General features: G+C 33.5%; 1 long non-coding RNA gene across 1 annotated transcript; it reads left to right on the top strand.

The window, feature by feature from the left end:
• The first annotated feature begins 1,574 nt into the window (after nucleotides 1–1,574).
• On the top strand, nucleotides 1,575–23,652 carry LOC145269400 (uncharacterized). Its single transcript, XR_013865028.1, has 3 exons — nucleotides 1,575–1,685; nucleotides 16,127–16,398; nucleotides 20,432–23,652. It is a non-coding gene; the product is annotated as an uncharacterized LOC145269400 (long non-coding RNA).
• The last annotated feature ends 1,936 nt before the right edge of the window (nucleotides 23,653–25,588 follow it).

Genomic DNA, 25,588 nt, shown 5'->3' with positions numbered 1-25,588 from the left:
ATTTTTAGACATCAAGGACGCGGATAATTTGGCGTGTGCATCAAAAATATGCGCATGCTTGTGCATACAGAAATGGTCATCACTAATAACATAAAAAATTACATTGCTTTATATCCGGTTAAATACGATATTCGTTTTCAGCATACCCGAAAACCTATAAACGTTGCCACGTTAATGTTAGTTGTTACGGTAGAAAGTAAGCAGCAAACGACTTTCAGGTAACCAAAAAAAAAAAAAAAGTTAAAAAAAAAAATCACTAGGTGGCCAGAAGGTGGGTGATGATTTTACGTTAATTTTATATAGAAAAGTGATCCCCACATTTTGAAAAAGTAATCCCTTCATATCGTGTAAACTATTTATCTGTGCCAATTCTGAAGTATATATTCGTTTTCAGCATCCCCGAAACCCCATATATGTCGTTATTGTAAAGGTTTTTCTTTTTTATTTTCTCAGTCGGAAAGATTCTAGACATTATTGACCCTTTTTTCCTAAATAATTATTTTTCTTGGTCGTCGTTTTCCGCATTTTTGGATTTTATTTTCTTACATGAAAAACAATATTTAACATGAACTGATACAATATTAAGCAGTCTTGCAGTTAAGTCCCGGCAAAGTTCGACAACTCTAGAAGGGTCAGCACCACTCATCAGTATTTTACACCGTCAAATCCCGAATATTACGAATTAATAGTTTTAAAATAAAAATAAAAATTATTAAAGTTTTAAAATAGAAAAAAATATGTAATTAATATTTAATAAACTGTGGAGGGACTCTAGTCACATGTGAAAAGGAAGATGAGGATGCTAGCGACTAATGAAAATTTGTTCTATTCTCATCTAATGGAAGAGTTGTGGAGACGGCGTAAGAAAGGACAGACATTTCCGCGAATTATTAAAAGCATAAGACAACAATGCACTTTTTAAAAAAATGTTTAATTTTCAAAGTTGTTTTATTTTGTATAAATTTATATTTTGTTACGTGGTTCATTACTTCAGATTTTATTTTGTTCGTTTTTCTGTTAAGACAATAACACACTTTCTAAAGATTGTTTCATTTTTTTTTTTTGTTAAATAAATAGTTATAAATATATAAAAATGTACATTTTGTTCGTTTACCTTATTTAATCAAGTGCTTACATCCAATATTAAAATATTTTTTATATTAATTACATATTTAAAAAAAAATTTTTTTTAATTAATAATTCGTAATATTCGTGATTTGACGGTGTAAAAAAACTTATGTGACCGTTCTAGAGTTGTCGAATTTGCCGGGACTTAACTACAAGACTGCCCAATATTTACCGATGCCTGTTCTTCCTGTTTATTTGATTTCCGGATAAATCGTCTTCTCACTTAAACACACATCATTTTTTTTTTTACTTTTTATTCTCACTCATATTAGATGTGTTTTTTTTTTAACACTAAAAAAATATTAGTTTCTTTGTTGCTGTTAAAATTCATTGATAATTTTTTAACGATTAAAAAATATTTTTTTTATTATGTAATAAAAAAAAACAACAACAACAAAAAACAAAATTAGAAATTACAATAAATGAAAATAATTATTTTGATTTTATGCGAACTTGCTTTTCCGGTCGCCATCTTAAAATGTTGACTTCCACCCGCCAAACTCGTTTAAATTAACTCATAATTGCTTCTTTGATAAAAACAGATTGCCAAACAAAAAGTAAGTATTACTTGGATTTAATTGATTTTAAATGTTCTTTTTTACTACTGGGGAGCGTCCAAACCATTTGTTTCACTTTAGTTTTTATAGAGATACGAATCGACATTCTATGTTTGCCTATAAACGAAGAACGGTAATTTTCGGGTTTGTATTACTATACACATAGATTCGAAAAAGTTGTCAAAAAAAAAAAAAAAAAAAATATATATATATATAAATATACATATATATATATATATATATATATATATATATATATATATATAACAAATAAATCTTATCAAAGGCAAGATTAGTTACTTTTCTACCTTACTGGAAATTTTTTTAGGGTTTGTACACATAGATTCGAAAAAGGTGTCAAAAAACAAATATATAACAAATAAATGTTATCAAAGGCAAGATAAGTTACTTTTCTACCTAACTGGGTATGTTTTCGGTCTTATTATTAAATGTAACATGTTTATTAAGCTCGAAAACCATACAGTGTTTACCGATGTAAAATTCAAGATGGCACCCGATTCTCTCTTTAACGCTGTAAGTTTGGGAAAAGGTGCTATAAATATAAAACTAGACAAAATACTGTTAGAAACTTGCTCAATATATCTTACCGTGACATAGGTTGACATATATTCGGTGTTTTTTTTTAATAGTATTTTGTCTAGTTTATTATTTCTTTTCCCAAACTTACCGTGTTAAAGAGAAAGTCGGGCGCCATTTTGAATCTTCCAATACATCGGTAAACACAGTATGTTTTTTCGAGCTGTTACATTAAATAAAAACACGAAAATTATATCCAGTTAGGTAGAAAAATAACTTATCTTGCCTTTGATAATATTTATTTGTTATATATTTGTTGTTTGACACCTTTTTCGAACTTATGTGTACAGTAATACAAACCCATTTTTTAGTGTCTTTATTTAATGTAAAATGTTTATTCAGCTGGAAAAACATACAGTGTTTACTAGGAACCGCCAAAACTGGGGGGGGGGCAGGTAAGTACTTTTTGACGGACCGTCTTTTTAAAAATCTACCAAAAATCAGGTAATTATCCAATCAATACGAAATTTTCAGCGATTATTAAGAGAAGAATGAACTTTATAACAGTGTACTTATTTTTCATTAACGATATTTATATATATATTTTTTTTTACTTCGATTGTGTTTAATTATCCTGCTTTTGAGTTTTGAAGTGTGAAATTCGGTGAATATGTTAAGTAAAATAATTAATTTAAGTCAAGCAAAACAAAAAATTTTTTTTTAAATATTTATACGAAAAATGCCATTTTATAATTTTTGATAAATAAATTAACAATTTTTTTTTAGCAAGCCGAATAATGCATGACCATTATTAAACAGGGCATGCTTTGAAGAATCGATGCAAAAAAAAATTCGATGAATATTGTGCCCTTTGTGTTAAAAATATTATTTTTTCGATCCCGTTTGAAAACATTTGCCGCCTTTCGACTACGGTTGACCAAACGCGCTAAAATAATTTTTTTTATTCTGCTTTAAAACCCCCGCCCCCATTTTGGGGAGCCTGGCCCCCACACACATACACATTAAAAACCAAACTCATACAAATGGTCACCCATCTAGTACTGGCCAGCCTCAGCGTTAATAATATATTGAAATTTTCGTCACTGAAAAATAATTTTTTTTTTTAACCTGTTTGGTCTTCCATAGTTTGCTTTTTATCAAGTACAAGCATAAACTTTGTCTAAATCGATGCGAAGTAATTGGTTGCCTATATGAATAAGTGGAATTATTTGAAATCCAGGTATTTATAATATTTTTGCATATTCTCATAGAAAATCACCCTAAATCTTAGTTAGACAACAAATAAATAAATTAATTATTTCAAAAATCTTTTTTTTTTAACTATTTATATACGTTTTTTTGTGCAAGACAAAAAAATGTCAATTGTTAACTTTTGGGGAAAATTTAACATTTAAAATTTAATTAAAAATAGCAGAAAAAGTTTTAGATTATTCTGTTTTCTATATGATAAAATTCAGGGTTTTATCTTTCTGGAAAAAAAAAGTTCCTTAGAAATAATGGATTTTAATAAATGTAATTTCGTTTTAAAAAACAACAACTTGATTTTTCGGCCATTTTTTACGGTGTCTAGTGTTTATCGATGTATTTGAAAATTACAAATGGCGCCAGACTCTGCTGAACACAGTAAGTTTGGGAAAAGGAGTTAAAACTAAATTAAAAAAAACTATACAAAATACTGTTAGAAACTCTCTCAATGTATGTTACCTCAACATATATTCGGTGGGGGTTTTAACAGTATTTTGTATAGTTTTTTTATTATTTTTAACTCCTTTTCCCAAACTTACCGTGTTCAACAGAGAGTCTGGCGCCATTTGTAATTTTCAAATTCATTGGTAAACACTATTTTTGTCGAGCTTAATAAACATTTTACATTAAATATAACACTAAAAAAATATCTAGTTAGGTCGAAAAGTAACTTATCTTGGTAGGTACAGTCAAAATAAATGCCGATGCTCAAAATGTACAAACATTTTGACCCCTCCCTTTACTTAAAAATTCACCAAAAATCAGGAAATTAACCAATTTTAATTAAATTTTCAGTATTTATAAAATAATGATGATGGAATATAAGGAACATATTATTTTTATTTAAATCTTAAGTTATGTTTTTCAGTAGTAAAAAAAACAAAATTAAATAATTTATTTTTGCTTTTTATGAAAATAAAGCATCGTAAATTATTAAAATTAAAAAAAAAATTCATTTTTAAAGGAACATTACGATAAAAGCCCTAAAGTCTGTATTAATGAATTCGATATAACTTGAAGAAAAATGAATTTCTCAAACTACCAATATTACCATTAAATTAAGCATTGTTTATTTAATATTTTCACAAAAAATTATAATAGCAAAAATATTTCTACTTCTTTTTTAACATTACAAATTTCGCATAATTTTTATATGCAAGATTTTAATAATTTCCTTGCTCACAAGATTGTGAAACTTTCGGCGTAACATAATTTTTATATAATCTCAAACAATAATTTTTTAAAAAATTCATTTAAAAACAGGAACATAAAAAATAATTAAATTAAAAAATGATAAAAATTGATAGAAACGTTCAGAATAGGAATGTATGGATGCATGTCTGAGGAAAAAAAAAGAAATCTGACACCCGTACCTCCTTTACTATCATGACTTCATTTTGAAACAGTGTTTCGATTGACATGACAGTGGTTGCAGCTAGACGGGTATTTATCGTGAAAGTTTGGCGAGGGGGGACCAGAGATTGGAGCTCAGACGAGCACTTGTCATGGAAATAATGATAAAACAAAGACAGGCTCATAACGTCCCTTCTGTGGGAGAGAGGTTGGAGGGAAGAGAAAAGAGCATTCCCCACTAAGCCACGAAGTCTATTTTGTACTCTGTCAAGGCAGGATAGGCTGTTTTTAGCAACTCCTGCCTTGATGTAGCAGCAGTACTCAATCCTTGGGCGTACTTGGCTTTTATACAGATAGAGAATTGTATCTGTAATGAGATATCTTCTGGAGCAGTAGAAGGATCCCACCATCTTCCCAGCGACCTTGGCAACAGACTTGATATACGATTTCCATATCAGATCAGGTGTAATGGTCAAACTCAGAAGCGTGTCAAAACATGGAGCCTCCTCAAGACGAGAGCCATCCATTTCAATTGATGCGAGATGGGGATCAGAGCATTAATGATGTAAAGATAGGAGCTTGGTTTTAGATGCATTAAAAGTAACAAGCCACATCTTCCCACACTGTACCACATGCTCAAGATCAGAGGAGAAAGAGTCAGAGAGAACTTTGTCATTTACAGCCTTTGATGTGTTGCCATAGAGGGCTGTGTCATCAGCATCGAATGATTTAAGAATATGTTTTGGGAGATCATTGATGTAGATGAGGAAGAGAGTTGCACCCAAGATGGCCCCCTGAGGGACTCCAGCATTAATACTGTGGGCCTCTGATTTCTGCCTATCAACCACTACTCTTATGAGCCTATCAGAGAGATTTAATAATTGAGAAAGCATTTCCAGTTATACCGTAGCTGGAAATCTTGTGAAGTAGGCCCTTATGCCATACCTTATCGAAGGCCTTTGATATATCAAGAGCAATTGCCCTAGAAAGGAAGCCTTTGTTGAGAGATTCACTAATCCTATGAGATATTACTGTTAGCACATCTACTGTAGATCTAGCAGAATGGAAACCATATTGCATGTCACTAAGAAGGTTATTTCTGCTGAGGTGGTTGACTGCTTCTTTATTTAATATGGATTATTTAACACAGATTCCAGCAACTTACTCATGACACACAGGAGACTTATTGGTCTGTACTGAAAAGGAGATGACTTATCCCCTGAATTCGTAAATACAAGTCATACTAACGAGGTTTTCCAGGGTGTTGAAAAGCACTTCTCCTTAAGGCAACGCTTAAAAAGTTTTGTAAATATGGGGGCAAGTTCTGTTTGAAGCTTTTTCAACACTATAATTGGAATGTTGTCAGGGCCAGTCGCTTTACTGGAATCAAGGTCCTTGATTAGCTTGGCGACCTCACACACAGATATTTGTATGTGGCATAGTGTGTTGTCTGTTATAGGAGGAAATACAGGAAGTTGATGGCCTTAGTCGCAGTAGAATTAGCTGCAAAGTTCTTAGCAAATAGTTTGGCTTGTCTGATGCTGACGGAATGATCTCAGGTCCTTTGATGATGGTTGGGATAGAACACACACTTCTGTTCATGATCCTGTTCGCTATTTGCCAAGCTTGTGGGAACCAAGCCGCTGCTCAGCTACTTTGGATTTAACGGACTGAGCAAATAGCTCTTGTGCATTTTTTATTACTTTTACCGTGGTTGCTGGCAGTTCTGAAAGCAGTTTTAGTCTCAGTACATCTATTACGTTGGTAGCTATGAAAAAAGTGATTTCTGTGTGCGATGGCAGCAGCACATTCGGAGGAGAACCATGGCTGGCTGTTAGGTTTCTGTTGGAATTTTTTGGATGGTATGAATCGGTGTATGCCTACAGTTAACCATTCGCTCAGGTTTGATACTATAGAGGACTTATCCTTTTAAAACATGGAATGCAGAGGTATATCAGATATGAATGTACAGAAGCTATCCCAGTCAGCCATAGAGTAACGATATACAGTATGGTAGAGAGGTTCATCTGAAAACTTATGGCATTTCATTTTTATCTTAACTGATACAACGGAGTGGTAAGAGGATCCCAGAGGAGATAGAACAGAACATGAACATAGCTCAGGGGAAGTTGTGAGAATAAGGTCTAGAAGGCTTGCATACTGACCGGTAGTATCGGGCACATGGATGGGTTCATAAACAATTTGAATGAGGTCATAAGCAATGGCAAAATCATGACAAGAATCTCCCCTCCTCATCTGTCTTATTTGAGTGGGTCAGCCATTCCATATTATGGACATTGAAGTCACCGCAAATGTGATTATTGACCGAAGGATGAGCAGACAGGATGTGGTCAGTTTTCTCAGATATACTCATAAAGATAGTAACCCCACTGTTGTGTGGGCGATAGAAGGCAAATATAAATGTGGTGGTGTAAGCAAGTGCAACCCGGAAGTACATATAAGGTAAATTAGAGTCTTCTCTGGAGATATCCCTGCCACACGGAAAGCTATCTTTAATGTAGGCACATATTCCATGCCCATGGCGATCTTGGGGGCCAGATTTAGATGTTAAGTTAGAGTATCCTTTAATTATGAACTCATCTAGGGAAGTGGTCGGCCCAATGCCAGTTTCGCTTAGAAAGAATATGTCTGGTTTCATCTCTTGTAATTGTGTTTCAACCTCTGGAAGGTTGAAATGTAGACTCCTGATGTTGGAGAAGGAAACCTGGTACTAGGGGTCTACGTTGGAGGATGGGGTTCTAGGTTTATTCATGTTTTTTTTCTGGAGATATTTCATGTTGACGTTTTGGGATTTGTGGAACAGGTCGAAAGACTTGGTTAGAGCAGGACAGAGAGGGAAAGGAAGAGAGAAAAGACAGGAATTTTTGTTTTTTTTGTAGCACATGATAAGGTAAAGCCGTAACAATTACCCACGAGTATGGCATGGAGAGGCCCCAGCAGAAACTACTACATGGTCCAGAATCCATTCACCAAATGGCAATACAGCAGCCCCAGTACTTTCCACCTGCTGATAGGACAGCCTCCTTAGTGGTTAATCCAAGGTTCAGGTCCCTGACTATCAGGCGGATAACGTCAGCCCAGATGAAACGTTTACCTCCAACACCATTACTAGTGACCTTGCCAAAAGTGTAGACATAGACACAGAATATTAATGCATGGATGCATGTTCGAGTTAGAATGTTCAAGCATTCTAGCTTTACCTTATAATTAAAATACGATAATAGAACTTCAATCAATTTGGGAAGTCGGGTTATTTTGTATTAATTTAGATTTGAAGAACTTGTTTAAAAAACTGATTAAGAGTGATACCATTTGGGTTACGTATTAAGTTTAGACTAGTTAAAAGTAATGTATACTGCAAAGAAAAAAAAGCCGCATTTTTCTGAGTTTAGATAATAGTTCAGTTTTAATTTGGAAAATTTTCATTTTCATGGATGACTTTTTTTTTTCGTTTTAAATATAATAAAACAGTATTGGTTAATAATAGTATATTTGACAAAAAAGATTTTAAAAAAACTACAAGATAAGTACAGTTAAAATGTTCAGAGTTAAAGTCAAAGCTGAAATAAGAAAACAAAACAAAATTTAAAAAAATGTTCGCAATACACAAATGTATGCAATTTTAGAATAAGTAGATTTCGAAAAATTGCTGAACTTAGCTTTTGGTCCGAGGAGCTTGACCTTGCCTTTCTGAGTTCATAACATAGAAGAAGGAAAGACTAACCGACCTAAATGATTTTATGCCAGTACTTAAAGGATTTGTTGGGGAATGGGGGGGGATCTTAGTGGGTTCTGTATTTTTATTTATTTCTTTTAATTCAACAATGCTTTTATTTTTGGCTTAATCTAACTCGAGCCATCATGTTCGAGCATTCCAGCTCCACCCCATAATTAAAATATGATAATGGAACTTCTATCAATTTGGGAAGGCGGGTTATTTTGTATTAATTTAGATTTGAAGAACTTGTTTAAAAATCTGATTAAGAGTAATACTGTTTGGGTTACGTATTAAGTTTAGACTAGTGAAAAATAATGCATACTGCAGAGAAAAAAGCCGCATTTTTCTGAGTTTAGATAATAGTTCAGTTTAAATTTGGAAAATTCTTATTTTCAAGGGTGACTTTTTTTTAAATTCAATATCTCAGGACTTTATGAAATATTTAAAATAGACCTAGAAAACTAATATTTATCTTTTAAAGGATTTTTACAATGAATTTATTTAACTTCAAAATTTAGCTGAATTGGTTAGCTCGCCGTGAAAACATTTTTCATAACTTTTTTTTTTTCACATGTACAAATATTTTTTCCTTTAGGAAATTTACTTTAGTCTGTAATCTTTTAAATGCAATCAAAAAAAAAAAATTTTTAAATAAAAAGTACTCAGAAACCTACAAATAAATTATGATGAATCGGCTTTCAAAACTACGTCCCTCTATCTTTGTATATTTTTGCCCATATCTATATCTTGCCTTTGATAACATTTGTTATATATTTGTTATTTGACGTTTTCAAATCTGTGTGTATAGTAATACAAACCCGAATTCTCTCAAATTACGTTTTTTTTTTGTTTTTTTTTTTCAAGTTTCTATTTTGTGAGTACCGTGAAGATGAATGAAGTGTCACTTATTAGGAGTATTTTGGTTTTGGGATTTTTTGTTGACGCTGCTGGTTAAACATACTTTTTTATTTCAAACTGAATAATCATTTAAAATTCAATTAAAACACACAAACCTAATCCGAGTAAGTTAACAAACAACTTGTGTTTTTGGTAATATTTATTTAATAATAATTTAAATCTTTAGCATTTTTTACCCTTGTTTTGCTCAGAAGTAATTGACACATACATCCTACAAAATTTGTACCAATCAATTATGGTATATTGAAAGCTTTAATGTATGGCATATACTCGATACAGCAGTTCCAACCAGTTTCCTTGCTGTATTATTTGTTCCATATTTGTAACATCAAATGTTAGGGCCTCCCTAACAAAAAAATCAGTTCAGTTCATATTATTTGATGAGAAATTTTTGCACTTGCGCATTTGCACAAATATTCTTTACAGGGACAGAACTCTCTTGAAATGTAAACAGAATTTATTTTGAATGTTAAAATATACACATGGCAAAATTAAATATCTGCCCGAGAAACAACAAAAAAATTAAAATATATTGGTTACAAACATTTTAAGCCTTTCCTTACATGGATGGAACTCTTTAAAATGTAAATACAGGATTTGTTTTGGAATTTTAAAACACATAAATTGCTGAAATCTGTGCAAAAAATAAGTAACTTAAAGGAACATGAAAACTGCAAATTTTAAAATGGGTCTTCATTCCTATGAAGAATATACTTGCACCACCATTTTGTTCCAAAACTTTGTAAAAATTGAATTTAAGAGATGAATGAAGAACATTTAAATCTTATAATGCACAAAAATGTGCCAAGTATGTACAACAGTAACTTTGTTGGCTTCGATTACATTTATTTATTGTATATGGGATTTTTTCTGTTAGTCTTTTGTTGGTTTCTCAACAAAATTCCCCAAATTTTCTGTATTTATTAAATAACGATCACTAAATATATTGAACATGTTATACTTTATTTTTAAATCCAAAAATGAATTTTTAATGATAAATAAAGCATTAATTGATTTTGTAAAATTTTACTCATATATTACGAAAAATAACTAAAGTCTGTATAAATAAAATCAATATAAGTAGAAGAAAAATTAATTTCTCGAAATAATTGAGTTGTTTATTGAAAAAATAATATAATTGTAAAACAAATATTGGAAGTGAATTCTATCAAATAAGTACACAACAACTTAGTTTGCATTTTGGAGACGGAAGTGTTTTTTTAGATAAGTGACTTCTATATTAATCGTACTTTTCATTTTTAGATTCAAATATTAATAACTACATTTTATTTCAGTATTTAATTTATATATTTCTGTTTTATTTAATGCTAGCTTTTTTCTCGTCCATAAATGTTTATTTATCTACCAAGTTGATCTTAAATATTGCATATACTCAATCCATTATATTATCCTTTCAGTCCCCACCCCTTAATCCTGCTTCCATTTTATCTTGCAATTACTTATAACGTCACCAACTAACTTTCGTAAGAACCCTCCCCCTCATCTGTTTTCTTTTATATCGCAAGTTTCTTAAAACGTGACTAGCAAAAGTCCAGAATAAAATCACGCTTTTCTTTTAACGGTTAATTTAAAAAAACAAAAGTCTTTTGAACACTGTTGTTATTAAAACTTAAATTCTTTTCTACAGTTTGCATTTTGGAGACGGAAGTGTTTTTTTGAGATAAGTGACTTCTATATTAATCATACTTTTTATTTTTAGATTCAAATATTAATAACTCATTTTATTTCAGTATTTAATTTATGTATTTCTGTTTTATTAAATGCTAGCTTATGTTGATTGCAAAAATAGATTAGGTAATTGTATTCATTTTTAGTTTGTGAGAACGGAATCTATCACCATGCTTTCCCTTAAACACGTCCGTTGGACTTTTATTAAGTATAATGCTTAATATATATTTTTTTTTAAATGGAGAGTAAAAAACGCATTGTGGATGCGTTATCGGCAGTTTCCGTTACTCTCGCTTCACCTTATTTGTCCCTCAGTCCTCATTTTTTAATGAGTGATTTTTCTAACAAAGGGAGAAGGAAAAGCTGTTTTCTAGGTTGGCAGTATTTTGCACGAACAGTTGGCAGAGATGGCGGAAATTTTCTGTTTCTATGTCTATCCTTGTAGCCATGTCACTAGTAAGGGTGCTGGAGGTAAACGTTTTATCTGGGCTGACGTTATCTGCCTGATAGTCAGGGACCCGAACCTTAGATTAACCACTAAGGAGGCTGTCCTATCAGCAGGTGCAAAGTACTGGGGCTGCTGTATTGCCATTTAGTGAAAGGATTCTGGACCATGCAGTAGCTTCTGGTGGGGCCTCTCGATGCCATATTAGTGGGTTATTGTTACAGCTTTACCTTATCATGTCCTACAAAAAAAATTCTTTGTTTCTTTTTCTCTCTTAGTTTCCCCTCTCTGTCCTGCTCTAAGTAAATCTGATACCTAGTCCACAAATTCCAAAATTCAATCATGACAAGAAAAAATACATGATTACACCCAGTTCTCCAACTTCCAACGTAGACCCCTAATACCATGTCTCCTTCTCCAACATCAGGGGTCTACGTTTTAACCTTCCAGAGGTTGAAACCCAATTACAGGAGACTAAACCAGACCTTTTATTTTTAAGCGAAACTGGCATTGGGCAGGCTATTTCCCTAGAAGAGTTTGCAATTAAAGGATACTCTAACTTAACATCTAAATTTGACCCCCAAGATCGCCATGGGCATGGAATATGTGCCTATATTAAAGATGGCTTTCCATGTGGTAGGGACATCTCCAGAGAAATCCTAACTTACCCTATATGTGCTTCCGGGTTGCATTAGCTCACACTACTGCATTTATATTTACTCTCTATCGCCCCCACAATAGCGGAGTTACTATCTTTAAAAGCATATCTGAGAAAATTGACCAAGTCCTATCTGCTTATCCTTCAGCTAACATTCACGTATGTGAAGACTTCAATGTTCACAATGTCGAATGGTTGACCCACTCGAACAAGACTGATGATGAGGATAGGTTCTGTCATGATTTCTCCATTGCTTATGACCTCACTCAGATTGTTCACGAACTCACCCGTGTGCCTGACAATGGCGGCTAGTATGCGAGTCTACTAGACCTTTTTCTCACAACTTGCCCTGAACTATGTTCAGTTTCTGTTCTGTCTCCTCTTGGATCTTCTGACCACTCTGTTGTATCAATTAAGATAAAAATGAAATGTAATAAGTCCCCAAACATACCTCTCCATCGTACAGTATATCGATACACTAAGGCTGACTGGGATAGCTTCCGTACATTTATATAGGATCTACCTCTACGTTCCATGTTTAAAAAGTATGTGTCCTCTATAGTATCAGACCTGACAGAATGGTTAATTGTAGGGATATACAGTTTCATACCCTCAAAAAAGTTCCAGCAAAAACCTAACAGCTAGCCATGGTTCTCCGCAGAATGTGCTGCTGCCATCGCGCACAGAAATCACTTTTTCCACTGCTTCCAACGTAATAGATGTATGGAAACTAAAGGCGCTTTCAGGACTGCCAGCAACCATTGTAAGAAAGTAATAAAGAACGCAAGAGAGTTGTATGCTCAATCCATCAAGTCCAAAGTAGCTGAACAGCGGCTTGGTTCCCACCAGTTTTGGCAAATAGCAAACACAATCCTGAACAGAAGCGTGTGCTCTATCCCAACTATCATCAATGGACCTGAGGTAATCTCGTCAGCATCAGACAAAGCCAAACTCTTTGCCAAGAACTTTGCAGCTAATTCTACCCTTTGCGACCAAGGCCGCCAACCCCCAATATTTCCTCCTGTATCAGAAAACACGCTATGTGACATACAAATATCTGTACATGATGTTGCCAAGCTAATCAAAAACCTTGATTCCAGTAAAGCAACTGGCCCTGACGGTATTCCAATTATAGTACTCAAAAAACTTCAACCAGAACTAGCGCCCACACTTACAAAACTGTTTAAATGTTGTCTTAAGGAGAATAGCTTCCCATCACCCTGGAAATCTCATCAGTATGGCCTGTATAAAAGAATTCAGGTGATTGCTCATCCCGCTCTTAGTACAGGCCAATAATTCTCCTATACGTCATGAGTAAGTTGCTGGAATCTGTGTTAAATACAGAAGTAATCAACCATCTCAACAAAAATAACCTTCTTAGTGACACTCAATATGGTTTCCATTCTGCTAGATCTACAGCAGATGTGCTTACAGTTATATCTCATAGGATTAGCAAATCTCTCGACGGAGTCAACCTTTCTAGGGCAATTGCTCTTGACATATCTAAGGCCTTTGATAGGGTATGGCATAAAGGTTTACTTCACAAGATCTCTAGCTATGGTATAGCTGGAAATGTTTTCTCAATTATTAAATCATTTCTTTCTGATAGGTTCATAAGAGTAGTAGTTGAGGGACAAAAATCAGAAGCTCATAGTATTAATGCTGGTGTCCCTCAGGAGTCCATCCTTGGCCCAACTCTTTTCCTGATCTACATCATCAATGATATTCCAAATCACATCCTTACATCATTTGTAGACATTTATGCTGATGACACTACCGTTTATGGTAGCACATCTAAGACAGTAAACGTTCTCACCGATTCTCTCTCCTCTGATCTTGAGCATGTAGTACAATGGGGAAAAGAGTGGCTGGTTACTTTTAATGCATCTAAAACCAAGCTTCTCTCTTTACATCATCAACATTCTGATCCACATCTGGCATCAATTGAAATGAATGGGTCTCATCGTCAGGAGGCCTCAAGTCTTGACAAGCTTCTTGGCTTGACCATTACTCCTGATCTTAAATGGAACACGTACATCAAATCTGTTGTCAAGGCCGCTGGCAAAATGGTGGGATCTTTCTATCGATCCAGTAGATATCTCACTGCTGATGCAATTCTTTATCTATATAAGAGCCAGGTACGTCCAAGGATGGAATACTGTTGCCACATCTGGGCACGAGCTGCTAGAAAGAACTTGTCCTGCCTTGATAGAGTTCAAAATAGACTTTGTAGCCCCATAGGAGATATCCTTTTATCTTCCCTGCAACCTCTATCTCACAGAAGAGATGTTGCGAGTTTGTCCGATGTATTGTTATTTTCATGGAAAGTGTTCGACTGAGCTTCAGTCTATGGTCCCCCCTCGCCAAACTTATACAGGAAACACTCGTCTAGTTGAAAACACTATCAATAATTCCCCCACTCTTTATCTGTGCCTAAACTTAAACGTAAATTCCATGAACAAAGCTTTTTTATTAGAACTGCACGCCTGTGGAATTGTCTTCTGTTTTTCTGCTTTCTGGCTGACTACAATATGGTTGTCTTCAAGTCTAATGTAAATAAGTTCTTGATGAGCCGTTCCATTTAAGTTAACAAATTTTCCGAATTTTGATTACTAATGATTACTATATTGTCCAATTTCTACTGTACACTCTTTAACCCTTATCCTTGAGTGGCCTCTTGGCCTTGATAATGTGGTGATGCCTGTGTAAAAAAAAAGGACTATTTGTTTACTTAAAATCCTTTCTCAACTGTTCCTACTAGTGTAACTTGATTCCCTTGACAAGAACATGTCTACACCAGCTATGAAAAATTCATTCATTTGGAAATTAATTTTATCCTGTTTCTATGAATGCTAACATAACTTTATTCCCATGACAAGCACACTGCCACCCTTAAAGAGTATTTATTTCATTTTTAATCTCATTCACAATATCATTCATATCAATGTCATCAACATCATCAACATGAACATCATCATCATCATCAATATTATCAACATCGTCATCAACATCATCACTGTCATCACTATCAACATTATCAATATCATCATCACCATCATCGTTAAACATGTCCTTTACAGATCACAAAACGAAACAGCATTTTAAATCTTCAATTATTTTGTTAAAAGTAAAAAATTTGGACTCCTAAAAAAAGAAAGCCAACCCATCTGTATACCTTGTAAAACACCAATCACAATCAAACATATTAATTGAATGTACTGGTTTTGTAACAATAAGAAATCGATTCTACAAAGAAAACAGTATTAAAGAATTATTTGATAAAAACAATCCCCACACCATACTCTCATATCTTCAAAAAATTTAAAAAGAACCCTTTATACAACGGTCCTGGATATGACCTAAAACTATATCCGATGGTGAGGCCCCACCTCGCGGGCCTTGGGGAGTGTGGAGCCACCCTTTAATTGCCATTGCTCCCAGGTCCACTCTGACCCGGAGTGGTAGTACCTGTTAGGGTCCCAACTATGGCTTAAATAGAATCTGACTTAAAAAAATATACCCCATTAAAAATCCGTCCTCAAAATAACTAGATTCGGCATTAAATAACCTGAAAAGGTTGATATGCCGTAAAACAAAAACAACCAAATAACCAACCCAAAAAATTGGAAGATCAGCAAACTTCTGCTGTTTCACATAACTTTTAATTCTATTAGTAAATCCAGCAGATCACAACATGGTTTTGTCAGATTCAATATTTCAAAGTTTCAATTACTCTGTTTTAAACTAAGAATTTAGCCCTTGAAAATCTGAAAATTTCAGCTGTTGTTTTTTTCCTAATAGCCTTTTATTTCTTTCCATTCCATGCTTCCGTTCAGTTTTGAAAGAGAAAGGATACCCTCTGTCCTCTGTAGGAGTAGTAGTGCGTGTACTTGTGAGGACAGGGTTGCACAATCTCTACCCACACCTCTCCTGAATCAGCACTGTTTGAGTTCAGTGGCAAGTAGAACCCAAGGACGATGGAAAACAATGCTGAGATAAGCAGAGAGCAGAAACAGAACCTGAAAGACCAAAATGGTCACCCATTGTAGTACTGACCAGGTTATACACTGCTTAACTTTGGAAGTCCAGCAGGAACCAGTGTGCCAACGTGAGTATGCCATATATTTCTTTAGATACGTTATTAATGATGACAATAAACCCACTTGTTGGCTTCAGATACTCTATTGACTCTTCATGCTTGATTACGTGATGACGAATGCCAGTAAGAAAACATTAAGTGAAATTCTGTATATTATATTTATATATAATATTAATAACCATAATTACAGGTGTCGTGCTTTGATAACATAAATATTTAAACCATAATTACACGCGGCGTCCTTTGATAACATTAATATTTAAAACCAGGATTACATGTGTTGTCCTTTGCTAAGAAATATTTAAAAGCATAATTACATGTGTTGTCCTTTGCTAACATACATATTTAAAACCATAATTACATGTGTTGTCCTTTGCTACCATAAATATTTAAAACCATAATTACATGTGTTGTCCTTTGCTAACACAAATATTTAAAATCATAATTACATGTGTTGTCCTTTGCTAACATAAATATTAAAAACCATAATTACATGTGTTGTCCCTTGCTACCATAAATATTTAAAACCATAATTACATGTGTTCTTCTTTGCTACCATAAATATTTAAAACCATAATTACATGTGTTGTCCTTTGCTACCATAAATATTTAAAACCATAATTACATGTGTCGTCCTTTGCTACCATAAATATTTAAAACCATAATTACATGTGTTGTCCTTTGCTACCATAAATATTAAAAACCATAATTACATGTGTTGTCCCTTGCTACCATAAATATTTAAAACAATAATTACATGTGTTCTCCTTTGCTACCATAAATATTTAAAACCATAATTACATGTGTTCTTCTTTGCTACCATGAATATTAATAACCATAATTACATGTGTCGTCCTTTGCTACCATAAATATTTAACACCTATAATTACATGTGTTGTCCTTTGCTAACAAATATTTAATACCATAATTACATGTGTTGTCTTTTGCTAACATAAATATTTAAAACCATAATTACATGTGTTCTCCTTTGCTACCATAAATATTTAAAACCATAATTACATGTGTTCTCCTTTGCTAACATAAATATTTAAAATAATAATTACATGTGTTGTCCTTTGCTACCATAAATATTTAAAATCATAATTACATGTGTTGTCCTTTGCTACCATAAATATTTAAAATCATAATTACATGTGTTGTCCTTTGCTACCATAAATATTTAAAACCATAATTACATGTGTTGTCCTTTGCTAACATAAATATTTAAAATCATAATTACATGTGTTGTCCTTTGCTACCATAAATATTTAAAATCATAATTACATGTGTTGTCCTTTGCTAACATAAATATTTAAAATCATAATTACATGTGTTGTCCTTTGCTACCATATATATTTAAAATCATAATTACATGTGTTGTCCTTTGCTAACATAAATATTTAAAATCATAATTACATGTGTTGTCCTTTGCTAACATAAATATTTAAAATCATAATTACATGTGTTGTCCTTTGCTAACATAAATATTTAAAATCATAATTACATGTGTTGTCCTTTGCTAACATAAATATTTAAAACCATAATTACATGTGTTCTCCTTTGCTAACATAAATATTTAAAATCATAATTACATGTGTTGTTCTTTGCTACCATAAATATTTAAAACCTATAATTACATGTGTTCTCCTTTGCTAAGAAATATTTAAAATCATAATTGCATGTGTTGTCCTTTGCTACCATTAATATTTAAAATCGTAATTACATGTGTTGTCCTTTGCTACCATAAATATTTAAAATCATAATTACATGTGTTCTCCTTTGCTACCATAAATATTTAAAACCATAATTACATGTGTCGTCCTTTACTACCATAAATTTTTAAAACCATAATTACATGTGTTGTCCTTTGCTACCATAAATATTTAAAACCTATAATTACATGTGTTCTCCTTTGCTAAGAAATATTTAAAACCATAATTACATGCGTTGTCCTTTGCTAACATAAACATTTAAAACCGTAATTACATGTGTCGTCCTCTGCTTACATAAATATTTTAAACGATGATTACATGTGTCATCCTTTGCTACCATAAATATTTTAAACCATGATAACATGTGTTGTCCTCTGCTAACATAAATGTTTTAAACCATAATTACATGTGTCATCCTCTGGTTTCATAAATATGTAAAACCATAATGAAAGAAACAGATAGAAATTTAAAATAAAAAAGATGTCTAGAATTTAAAAGCATCTAACAAAAATTAGTTTTCCTCAAGGAATGTAAAAATACGTCAAAGATAAATGAATGAATTTATTAAGAGTATGTTTGAACTTGTTATTGAAAATTCTACCTCAAACAAATCATACACACAAATAAAAACAAACATATACACATACATACGAGTACAAATAGTTGCAAACATATATATGACACTATCGTTTGCCGAGGGGTGTTATTTGGTTGAGGAGACCAGCTCCTTTGTTAGACACAATATCAAATGATAGGCACATGGAAACATTAATTACATGTATCATCCTATGCTAACATAAATATTTTAAACCATAATTACTATAACTGGCCGGCATGGGCTACTTCTCGAGTATCTTTACATCATCAATGCTCTGATCCCCATCTGGCATCAACGGAAATGGATGGCTCTCACTTAGGGGAGGCCCCATGTTTTGATAAGTTTCTGGGTTTGACCTTTACTCTTGATCTGAAATGGAACATGTACATCAAGTCTGTTGCCAAGGTCGCTGGGAAAATGGTGGGATCGTTCTACCGCTCCAGAACATATCTCACTACTGATGGAATTCTCTATCTATATAAAAGCCAAGTACATCCAAGGATGAAGTACTGTTGCCACATCTGGGCAGGAGCTGCTAAAAACAGCCTATCCTGCCTTGACAGAGTACAAAATAGACTTTGGGGCTTAATGGGTGATTCCCTTTTATCTTCCCTGCAACTTCTCTCCCACAGAAGAGACGTTGCGGGCCTATCTTTGTTTTATCACTATTTCCATGGCAAGTGCTCGTCTGAGCTCCAATCTCTGGTCCCCCTTGCCAATCTTTTACAATAAACACTTGTCTAGCTGAAACCACTGTCATTAATTTTCCGCACTTTTTATCTGTGCCTAAATCAAAACATAGATTCCATGAACAAAGCCTCTTTCTTAGAACTGCATGCCTGTGGAACTCTTTACTGCTTGCCTGTTTCCCTTCTGACTTCAACTTGGATGTCTTCAAGTCCAACATAAACAAATTCCTGATGAACCGCCCCCCCCTAAGTAATGACACTTTATCAAATCTCCAGTACTAACAAATGCTACAACATTACCCCATTAATTACTGGACACACAATAACCCTTATCTCCGAGTGGCTTCTAGGCCTTGATAAGTGGCGACCTCCATATAAAAAAAATCCAATGTAAACAAGTTCTTATGAGCCATCCCCTTAAGTAATCCAATTTACCAAATTTCCACTACTAAGGATTACTACGATATTGTTCCATTGACTACTGTACACTCATTAACCCTTATCCTCGAGTGGCCTCACGGCTATAGTAAGTGGTGACTCCTTTGTAAAAAAAACAAAACAAAAAAGACAAAGATTCGTCATTCCATCGTTACAGGCAGCATTTATATCGTCAGCATTAAATGGCAGGGACTGCATGCTGAAATTAAATTCTTGTACGAAATTAGCAAACAAAATCATTTTTATAAAAATATAACATTTATTTTATGTTTAACAATTGAGGAACATATTCAGTCGTTGCACCATGCATGCAGCAAAACTGCTATATCTGTGTCTGTCATGCCCAGGATCCAAGCTCAACTGGTTAAAAATGATACAATTATATATTCAATTCTCCCTTTTTTCATTGAAAGAGAGAAAGGAAGTGAAATAGAAAAAGAGCAAGAGAGAGAGCGAAACATAAATTTAAATACAAATGTTTTGTTGTTTTCCAATTCAGCTACCCACATGCAATGCTGACGTTTTTCGAATGATTTTGACACTGTTTAATTTCATAAAGACTTGTCAGTCAAATATTTATATGTGCAATTGTATTTGTTTTACAGATGTTCCTGCCTGACAAATATTTGTTCATAGGGAATTTTTATGGATCATCATTTTTCTGGTAAAAATGCTGAAAAGTTACAATGAAGGAAATATTTTGAATATAATTGCAATCAACAACATAAGATCGCCACAAAAGATTAAAAACAATGAATTAATAACTATTATACTCACAAGATCAGATGATGCAATCAGGCAATCTAAAGATTCTAGCTTGCTGAGTTAAAACACAATAATCCTATATATGCATATATATTGCTGCTTTTTCTTTCCCTCTTACAAAAGTCAATCATGTTCTGCACAGTCAAAAAACAAAAATATTTTCCTCTAGAAATGAACTAAATCAAACTTCATAGATAAAACCATGTTCAGAGTTTGTGATTCGTCCTTAAATCCGAAAGAAAATTGATTGAAACTTCACACACACATTTCAAGATATAACAAACTGGAAGCATAATTATTTTTCCAGAATTACGGCATTTGTCAGTAAATAATCTGAGAAGGGTTGATTTGGCATAAAATGGCATAATTATAGTCCAGATTTGCAGTAGGCTTAGAAAAAAGGGTGAGAAAATCCATATTATTGACATTTCTGATTCAACTGATTCCATCGTTTAAATATGTGACTACACCCATGAATATTTTTCTGGTGTGTGTGGTTTTTCATTTAGTCACAAAGCAACTTTATTTTGGCATATGTAAATACATAGACAACACGTAAATAAATAAAACCATGTTCAGAGAGAGTCTGTGATTCGTCTTTTAGTTAAAAAATACATCCATATGTAAAAAGTCCATATATAAAACGTCCCTTATTAATTACACCTAAAGATACATTAGTCGCTGAAGACAAACCACTTTCTTGTACTCTGTATGATTCGACTTTTTGGTTGGCATAACATTTAGTTAAACATATGCAAACACACATTGGGAAAAAAGTCAAATATGCCAAAACACACTAAAGACAGGCCATTTCCTTGTGAAGTTTGTGGATCTGCTTTTACGCGGAAATCAACATTAGTTGCCCATATCCGAATACACACTGGAGAAAAGCCATATTCTTGTACAATCTGTACTGCTTCGTTCAGACAGAAAATTGTTTTAGTTAATCATATGCGAATACACACAGAAGAGAAACCATATTCTTGTGGAGTTTGTGGCTCTTCTTTTAAGCATAAATCAACGTTAGGTTTACATATGCAAATACACACTGGAGAAAAGCCATATTCTTGTACAATTTGTGATTCTTCTTTTAGGCAGAAAATTGGTTTAGTTAAGCATATGCGAATACACACTGGAGAGAAACCATATTCTTGTGAAGTTTGTGGCTCTTCTTTTAGTCTTAAAGAGAACTTAGTTACACATATACGAACACACACTGATGAAAAGCCATATTCTTGTCATGTGTGTAGCTCGACTTTTAGAACGTCATCACATTTAGTTAAACATATACAAATACATACTGGAGAAAAACCATATTCTTGTAAAGTTTGTGGATCTTCTTTTATTCAAAATTCAAAATTGTTAAGGCATATGCGAACACATAGTGGAGAAAAGCCATATTCGTGCAATGTTTGTGCTGCTTCCTTTAGTGAGAAAGGAAATTTAGTTAAACATATACGAATACACACTGGGGTGAAACCATATTCATGTACAGTGTGCACTGCATCTTTTAATCAAAATTCAAATTTGTTAGCACATATGCGAACACACACTGGGGAAAAGCCATTTTCTTGTACAGTGTGTGATGCTTCTTTTAGTCAGAAAGGAAACTTAAGTACCCATATGCAAATGCACACTGCATAGAAACTTCCATTGAAAAATTAGAATGTTTGTCCAATCAATATCATAGGTATGCCATGAGCAGAAACTGGAATCTTAGGAAAACATTCATGATTGAAAAATGAGAATGTGTGTCCAATTATCAATATACCAAGTATTTTCTGCACGAATTCATCCAAGACAATAAAAATAAAGAAGGTTCTATAGATTGACTAAAATGATACACTTCATTATAATCAGGAGAGTATTATAAATGCTGCCTAAGATAAAGTTCTGCTCGGGTGTGACACAATGGAGTATATAAATATTTTTTCTGGGCGGTTTGTAAAATCTATTCTATCAAATGCAAAAGCTAGTGATATGGGACAAGAACAAAGAAGCAGCTTTAGTAGAAGTATGTGTCCTCAATAATGCTGTGTTACATGAAGTTGGGAGTGAAAAAATTGGAAAATACTAAAGTCATATGTTTGACATGAACAGAAACTTGAATGCTAGAATTAAAGAACCAACTGGACTCCTCAAAAAGAGTTTCAGAAACTTGCAAATATATCCAGTGAACCAACTGCAAAAGTGATTCAATCAATTGCACTTACAGTCAGAATCTTGAAATGATCTCAGCGGGAATATATATATATATATATATATATATATATATATATATATATATATATATATATGCACACAGGTTGTGAGTCGTCTTTTAATCAGAAAAAAAAATATTGAGACTAACACACTGGTTTAAACCAATGTTTGAGTACAGATTGTGATTTGCCTTTTAATCAAAAAAACAAATACACTGGTTTACAATCATTGTTGTGTACAGATTATTATTCGTCTTTTACTCAGACCCGTTTCTGTAGAGATTATTATGCTTGTTTTCGTCAGAAAAGAAATTTATTGAGCCATACATATTGACGGCTTCTAAAATTATTGTTTTTGTAACTTTTCCCTTTTATTTCGGCTTGACTTTTCTTGTATTAGAAATTTTATCATAGAGTTTTTGAAATCCTTTATTATATTTTCTTTTAATTCTTAAATGACACTGAAGATTTAGTGCTAGTTTGTAATAAAATTCGAATCTTTTGTTCTCTAATCTGTTAGCTCACATGAAAAGGACCAATAAACAGAAAGTATAAATACATTATTAATAATGGAACAAAAACTACAAATACTAGGTGTTACCTACAAATCCATGTTAACGAAATATACATTTTTTGCATACTCTATGGAATTTGTGGTGACTGGAACTCATATGGCACAAACCACATCAACACACTAAGAATTCGTTTTGAATAAAGAATATTCTTTGATTTTGATCATGTGATAATCATAAATCAATCTTAATCTGATTTTCAATGATTGTATTGATATTTTGGTTTTTCTTGCTTCTGTGAAAAAAATGAAAGCATTCGTTAGCAAATAAAATTATATAAAAAATTTACTTTGTATTTTCGATTCTTTAATTTTCTTTAAATTTATAGGAGCATGCCTTTTTAATGTAACATGTATTTAAGAAAACTGCACACACCTTTTAACCAATGCATCAGTTATCGCTCCTATGGTAACCTCCGTTTTGCCCAGCAGGTGGGGCCCTCCATTTCCTCTTCTGTTCTCTCTTCTTTCTCTTAGAACATATGTTTGCCTTCAATTCAAACCTCAAATATGAGTGGCACGCAAATTACGTCCACGCCTTGACAGGGCATTTATCTTTTCTCAACACAGGTATGAAATTTGTATAAACAAACTCTTACACACACAATGAACTTCCAACATATGCTTCGACAAACTCTTGCTCTCATTCACACTCGCACACATACACAATGAACGTTTATCTACATGCATGCTAGTAATAAACACACAAACACTCTGTAACGTTTGTAACCTCGTCTAGGAGAAGCCCCATGTTTTGACCAGCTTCTGGGTTTGTCCTTTACTCCTGATCTGAAATGGAACACGTACATCAAGTCTGTTGCCATAGTCGCTGGAAAGATGGTGGGATCCTTCTACCGCTCCAGAAGATATCTCACTACTGATGCAATTCTCTATCTATATAAAAGCCAAGTATGTCCCAGGATGGAATACTGCTGCCATATCTGGGCAGGAACTGCTAAAAACAGCCTATCCTGCCTTGACAGAGTACAAAATAGACTTTGTGGCTTAGTGGGGGATGCCCTTTTCTCTACTCTGCAACCTCTCTCCCACAGAAGAGACGTTGCGAGCCTATCCTTGTTTTATCGCTATTTCCATGGCAAGTGCTTGTCTGAACTCCAATCTCTGGTCTCCCTCGCCAATCCTTCACGAAAAACACCCATCTAGCTGAATCCACTGTGAAAAATTTCCCCCACTCTTTATCTGTGCCTAAATCAAAATGTAGATTCCATGAACAAAGCTTCTTTCTTAGAACTGCACGCCTGTGGAACTCTGTTCCGTCTGCCTGCTTCCAACCTGACTACAACTTGAATGTCTTCAAGTCCAACATCAACAAATTCCTAATGAACCGCCCTTTTAAGTAAACACTTCATTAAATCTCCACACTAACGTACTGTACTTGCAATAACCCTTATCCCTGAGTGGCTTCTGGGCCTTGATAAGTGGTGACCATCGTGTAAAAAAAAACATTCTGTGTAAATAAATATTCCTTGTACATATGTAAATATACGGTCCTGTTTTAATGTCTTACGTGCATGTGTTATGAGTAAATTTATGTTGATCATTTTCTTTATTACGCTGTCCTAGGAATGATGACCTCCAATGTCCCAATTTATCAAACACGCAGCCTATTCATGTAACTGGTTCACATACATGCAGCCTAGAAAGAGGGGATCCAGCTATACAACCGGTATATACACTACACACTGGGTCCCCCACAAATTTGAAATGGGGCAGTATCAACTCATTGTGCCATGGAATTAAACTTGATTTTCTGCATTCGCATTTCACTAAGTCATACAAATATGCTACTGGTACGCTACAATACTTTGTTTAATTCTTTATTAAAGGACAAAAATTAAATGCATATATCTATATCTATATATCTATAAAAACAGATGTGTGTGCCACAGACGGTTTCTGATTGGTTAATCCAATAATCACATCTCCTAAAAAAACTATGGTTCCTACGTTCTTAACTTTACCATAAAATATTATGCCCTTATTTATTGTCCATCTTGGGAGGGTCTTTTTCCCCCTAACTTGCCATTTACAAATTACAAAATTACGAAACTTACACTAGCCATCACAATCAAACCTCCGACACCACGTCCGCCATTGCACCTAGACCATCCTCACTACCGTTATCGTCTAACATTATGACACACACTTCCATATACTAACATGCTTCCTTTGTTTTTCACATTACTTACTTCCCTTATTTATAT

This window comes from Euprymna scolopes, chromosome 45, assembly GCF_053919585.1.
Source record: "Euprymna scolopes isolate OS-2025 chromosome 45, ASM5391958v1, whole genome shotgun sequence".
Lineage (NCBI taxonomy): Eukaryota > Metazoa > Mollusca > Cephalopoda > Sepiida > Sepiolidae > Euprymna > Euprymna scolopes.
Note: the sequence above shows the minus strand (reverse complement) of the source record. Positions and strands in the feature narration are given on the sequence as shown.